Source organism: Anser brachyrhynchus (assembly GCF_964034855.1).
Source record: "Anser brachyrhynchus genome assembly, chromosome: 3".
In the NCBI taxonomy this organism is placed as follows: domain Eukaryota; kingdom Metazoa; phylum Chordata; class Aves; order Anseriformes; family Anatidae; genus Anser; species Anser brachyrhynchus.
The window spans coordinates 108,342,663-108,348,971 of NC_137696.1; the positions used below are offsets into that span (position 1 = coordinate 108,342,663).

General features: G+C 41.7%; 1 long non-coding RNA gene across 1 annotated transcript; it reads left to right on the top strand.

Annotated features, from left to right (window-relative positions):
• Positions 1-231: 231 nt before the first annotated feature.
• LOC308192967 lies at positions 232-4,676 on the top strand. The gene is made up of 5 exons (XR_013949265.1): positions 232-1,743; positions 2,088-2,216; positions 3,553-3,610; positions 3,991-4,105; positions 4,425-4,676. It is a non-coding gene; the product is annotated as an uncharacterized lncRNA (long non-coding RNA).
• The last annotated feature ends 1,633 nt before the right edge of the window (positions 4,677-6,309 follow it).

Genomic DNA, 6,309 nt, shown 5'->3' on the forward strand with positions numbered 1-6,309 from the left:
GAAAGGGTCAGCAGACACTCCTGCAGTACTAAAAATAAAGGCACCACATCTGGTATGGAATGATGTCTGGAATTGTAATGCATATGCATCCACTTACTTGTACTGCTGAAAACACAAACTACAGAGTGGCTGCATGTTGAAACATGAACCAGTGTAATAGGAGCTTAAACCCTGGAACAGACTGTTTGTATATGTAGTCAGTTTATTAGCAAATGTGCAGGCCTGCAGAGTACAAGAACCATCGTTTCAAGCCGATCTGTCACACATTTAACAAGCTGTTTGTAATACAGTCCATTTCATGTATAAGAGAAAAATCTTTCCCACAGGTATAAGAAATACATGATACTTTTAGCATATGGTGAGTTCTGGTTTTGCAGGTTATCCTACATTAGAAGCTGGTGTAACATGTTGGGTTAATTTTTTGTTTGTTTCCCAAATCCTCCTTTCCTTTGTCGAATGTGCTGCAATAAAGCATCTTATAGCGGATGTTAAAAATGAGATTCTGCATGAGACGTGTTTCTAATGTCAGGCACAACCATGCTCACCGAGAATAAATCTAGCCCTGGTGCAAACTGCTCATGCTAAGCCTACTTTATATACCACAGCAGGGTTGAATGGGTAGAAATCAATAGCAGAAGAGCCTCTGCTGCAGAGAGAGTTACTGCTCCAGCACCACTGGGTCTCTGTGCCTCTCCATCAAGGAGCAGCAGAAGCCGGGGGTACCTCCCCAAAATGGTACCCACCGACAGCAGCTAGTGGGGTGGCAGTGGGGAATAAACACCCTGCAGCACTTGCATCATGCCTCAGCTTCTGGCAGGATTTGCAAATGCTGCTGGGATTCAGGGACTTTGCTTAGGAGAAGCTGCTAATGCATTGCTGTTTTCTCATCTCACCTCCCCACCAGAGGGTCCAGCATGGCTCCACAGTGGCCCCAGCGATGGGAGACGCAGATGCACACCCCATGGGTTGTGGCTGTACTTTACCAGCACCCAGAGAGGGAAAGCAGAGAGACCTGATGGTGAGGAAGAGGAAAGGAGGCTGCTTTCCCCCAGCCTTGCTGCTGCAGATACAGAGGAGCCAGCCCCAGATCTTCTCTTGGGGTTGGTTTTGCTCCCATGTGGGAGACAAATTCAAGTCCTGCCCCATGGAAGGGATGATGGGAAGGATGCTTCTCCCCACCAAGCCCCTGGCTGATCTCTGCCTTGCCACATGGTTTTTGGGTGGAGGTGGCAGGCTGTCCTTACTGCAGCATTTTCCCAGGCAGTTGCCAGGCTTGCTTCAATGCAGCGACTTCATTTAAGCCTTTCTAGTTGTCACGGACAAATGCCTAGCAAAGAGGACTGCAGTTTGCAGATTGTGCCCAAGCTGAGTTATAATTTGAACCAGATTTGGTAATTGCATCATATTTCACCTCCAAGTCAGAAACGAAACCTAGCGCATGTCAGGTGCTAGTGATTACGGGCTGCCTCCCCCAGCCGGTGCCAGCCGCTCAGCAGGGTTCGAGAGGACCACAGCTGCTGTGCATCACCCGGGGGAGTTTTCTCCCCGAGGAGCAAAGGGAAACTCCTCATCCAAACCTGCAGGGCCCAGAGCTGCTTCCAGCACCAGCTGGACCCTGTTCCCTGCTTCTTTCCCTAGTGAAATCAGGGAAATGATTTCAGCTTTAACCGCAGATCCCACAGTCACTACTGGCCCTTGTCAACAGTCTTAGAGGAGTAGCCAAAGGCTGTTCAATGCGCCTGTGTTAGTGGGAATATTTCCATCTATTTGAATGGGTATTGTCTCAGACTGGGAATGAACAAGACTGTTCTGCTCCAAGTCTGTCCGTATGAGGAGAGTGGGGCAGCGCCAGAAAGCTCCCGCTGCTGACACCATGGAGTTGCTCAGCTTCTCCAGAGCTGTTCAGTTTGCTGGCAGGCATCCTCCTCCAGGTCTAGCCCTGCGAGGGAAAGAGATTTCCTGTCCCCAGTACCTCCCAGTTGCTCTTCACTTTCTGCCTGCCAGAGTTATCACCCCCATGGTTTTGCTGGCAGAGCAATTGGTATTAGTGTTCTTTAATCTGTTTCATGCAAAATCGATGGGTTTAGCTCCTGCAGCTTCCACGGGTGATCTGAGAGAGCTCAGCTGATCGTACCGCACACAAAGAGCAACCTCTACCACTTGTGCGGCTAGATCCAGAAGAGGATGTCCGTTCCCAGCTGCAGACTCCAGATGATGCAAGTTTTGCTCCTTTTTTACAGTAATTCCTACCAGGTGAAAATAGGCAGGTACCCCACTGAAAAACACCAAGCAGGGGAAATATTTAGGAAAACATGTTTGCACAATATCTCGCTGAGTAATACCAACACAGATCATGTGAACTGACCCAGTAATCTGTTGCCATCCGCATGTCACAGAACTTGAAGGCTTCGTACAGCTTTGATTACAAAAATGTGCATTTTCTCTCATCATGGTGATTGAATGCAGAGGGAACGTTTTTTTCTTTAGTGTTGTTTATTTTTCTTTTTTTCAGGCATAATGGAGTTTTGAACAGTAAAATTGCTTTCTGCTTTTTCATAGTTGTTTGGCTATTTGAGAGAAAAAAAGAAACACCAGACAGTGCAGCACTGCTACAGAGAGAGGTATAAACACAGTAAAAAGCAAGTTTAATGAGCATGTTTTAATATTTAAGGAAAAATGTGTTTTCACTTAAACTACCTGAAAATACACAACAAATCCATTCAAGTCAGTGGTATTATTCACTGTATACTAAACGTGGAATACCTACTCCTGAAATGTCATTCTAACTTTGTACTTTGAGAATAAGTAAATAGCAACACTGTCCTGTGCCTCTCACAATTTTTCAATCTTTTACTGCTGAAGGATGCCCTACTATGAAAATTACACATTCCTCTCCTAATGAAATCTCACAATGCATGACAGAGGGTTCAGGGTCCCCCTTCAGGGGTTCTCAGAGCAATTTTTGGTGCTGCTCATTTTTTATTTATTTATTTATATTATGTTATATTATATTATAATATTTTCTTTGAAACACAACTTCAACAAAATGTAATCATGAAAGGAAAGCAACTGAGGCAGAGATCATTAATCAAGCTTTTTTTTTTTTTTTTTTAAGGGTTGCCAAGGCATGGGGAGGGGTCTGTATTCTTCAGTTTGTTTGTTTATATTAGCAGACACAATTTGACACTTGGATATTTTTCTGTGCAAGTTGGCAGCTATGACAGTAATAGACTATTATTCATGAAGGTCTTACTAATGGCAGAGTAAAACCATCCATATATTTTTGAAACCCAAATACAGAAAAGGAAAGAAGTACTAGTGCTAGCAATTGGAAAGTACAACTCATCAGAGGTCCTGATCTTGCAATAAGAGCTCAGTAAACTTTGAGGGCCCATGAGAGTGGGTAAGGAGAAGTCTGGAGCCATAACAAAAACTAGAGTTTTCCATGGTGTCATCGGAAGCTCTCTGCTTTTTTTTTTTTTAATTATTTTTTTTAATTATTTTTTATTCATGTAAGTATATATATATATATATTTTTTTTTTAAATTGCAGAGCTGTTTGGGAATGATGAAGAGGAACACTCTGACAGGGCAATTCATCTTATCTGCCTGTATGTTTAACTTGCCTGTGCTATCTTTCATTTCAGCTTTAAGTGTCAAGCAACCATTATGTAGCAGTAATAAAAAGGTCCTAGAAGGCATAACAGTACCTATTGCTAGTTCAACTTTTATTATTTGTACTGAAAATGTCTAAAAATACATTACACTCCAAAAATACCTGAGAGTTCTGGCTCTTAAAACAACTGTGATTTCCATGGCATTTACCCTTTTCAGCAAGGGTGCCATTTGCTATGTGACTTTCTCCAAAAAGAGCCACGACAAAACTGAATCCCTTTACATCACAGTCAAGTCAATTAGGGATTTAAGAGTGAGGGGAAATAAAGCAGCAGCCAAATAACACGTTGCTTCTTGCTTTTTCTATTCTGACCAGAAAACTAGAAGAGGCAGTGGGGGATAAGCCTAACAGCTTCAGGTCTGGTTGAAACAATGATCATCTTGTTTTGCTTTGCTGTGGCCCCATAACTGCATGGCAAATAAACAACAAGGTAAGTACAGCCAATTCATTTGCTGTCTAGTTTTGATTTATGAAGGCAATAACTGAGTGAACAGGGGGATTTAAACCTTTTAGTTGCTTTTTGATTTTAGTTCCTTTCAGTTCTGTTTTAATTTGAAATAGTTTTGAGGGAAAAAAAAAACGGGGTGGGAGCTGGGGGGAAATGACTCTTACATCTTCATAAGGACTGTAATACCTAGCTTTAATGTTTTACCTTGTGTAAGGAAGTATTTTTGCTTCTCCCTATTGACTGATTAATATGTTCTTCTAAATATTATATTAATGCTCTTATTTGGATCTTTACCTTTTAGATATTCAAAATACAGAATTTGAGGGACTGACTTTTCAGGCTAAGAACCCATGGATCCAACGATACTTGACGAGAACTGTCTGTTCTCAGTGCTTGTGTAAATCACTCTTATGACTGATCTGTGATGCTAATAGCAGCTCTAAAATTCAAAACTACTTTGCCATCTTTCAAAGGAGCTTTGGTAAACCCTGAAGCAAGGAACTGCTTATGATATTTTTACTGGTAATGATTAATAAATAAATAAATAAAAAGATATTGTCCAGTGAAACTAATTTCTGTGAACATACCAGACGTGTGTTGAAGGAGTACAAACTGGATTTGCCATTCCCCACAGTCTTGTGTACTCATTTATATTACTGAAGAATTTTAAACGCTATCAAAACTGAAGAGGAATATTCCTCACCCATCTTGCCTGTTGTAAGTAAGCACACAGGATGTAAAGCAGCAGCAGACCTGGCTCATATGTGTACATGCAGTGCTCCGAATAATGTGGTATGACGCTAATCTCAGCAAGAAGCAGGCTACCAAAGAGCTCAGAGGAACTGAGGAGGGAGGCATAGCTGTTCCCCTCAGAAAAGGTCTGATGTCTGTGGTTGGTACAAGGCTCTATTAACTACCTGGGTAGCAACAAATTCCAGTTTTATGTCAGACTGAGCTATTGCAGTTCAGTATCTGCTGCCTCTGTGAGATGCCTCCAGTCAGCTTGAGCAGCCCTATCTCCAGCTGTGGGAGCAACAACCAGTGGGGCTCAGTTCTCTCCCATGGTAGTTAGGGCTTTTGAGCAGACCCTTGTAGACCAGAAGGCAAAATTACATCACCATGACAGATGGAGGCTGTTAGGCTGCTGTTGCCTGAGCTAAATGGGAGCAGGGTGACCCTGCCACTAGGGGACTGCTCCCCCCAGGACAAGGGGGTCTCACAGCTGCTGCTGGCTTGGGAGCCCTGGCTTTTACAGAAGCAAAATGCAATCAGGCAGAAATATTTTTCAGCTCTGAGAAGCCACATCTGCTTGCTCCCAGGAACTACAGAAACTGGGCAGCAATTGCAGTGGGCAGATACTGTACCTAACTTGTCAAAAAACATGCCCCAGAAAACATGTTTCTGTTCTCCTGATAGCTGATCTTGTAGTAGCTAAACCAAGCAATTTGCAAACAAGCCCAATGAAAATAATTGCTGGATAATTTCAATAGGTTTACAATTGCTTTTCTCAAATTAAAACTGGAGACTAGGGAAAAATATATTTGAGAAAGATCTGTTCTTCAGTTACAAGAGAAAATATATGCCAAACTACAGGACTGCACAACAGTAAGTGAACCTAAAATCAGTAGAGTTAAATAAAAGTAGAATGTGGAAATCACTGGACACTAAATCTATTTGCATGGAGGCAACAGATACAAGCTTCATTCTATAATGAATGAAGGAAGTGAGCTCTTTGTAGATGCTCATATGTCTTGGGTGAATTTGCATGTGCAGTTCCAACTCTGTCTATATTCATTATAGGTACAAATAAAAAATCAAAAATTTACAATCCATACGTACCCTGAGCAGTTTTCTACTGACAACATTATGCATCAATATTGTCATTTCAAATACTCAAAAAATACAATTTGGGTCTCCAAAATTTCTGAAAGTAATTTAAAAAGCTTTCATTCTTTCAGGTTTTATTACGTTGTAACAATTGATCACCTACCGAAAATGTTCTCCAGCCTTTCTCTTTGACTTTGATAAACACAACTTTTTTTTTTTTAATGGAAATTTGTCTATATTATTTTATATTCAAGCTATAAATATACAAATGTACTTACGATGCACTCAGTTATGGCTGCGGACAGTACAATACAGTAAGTTTTGTGCATGAGCACAGGAGCCAGATTTTCATGAGGCCC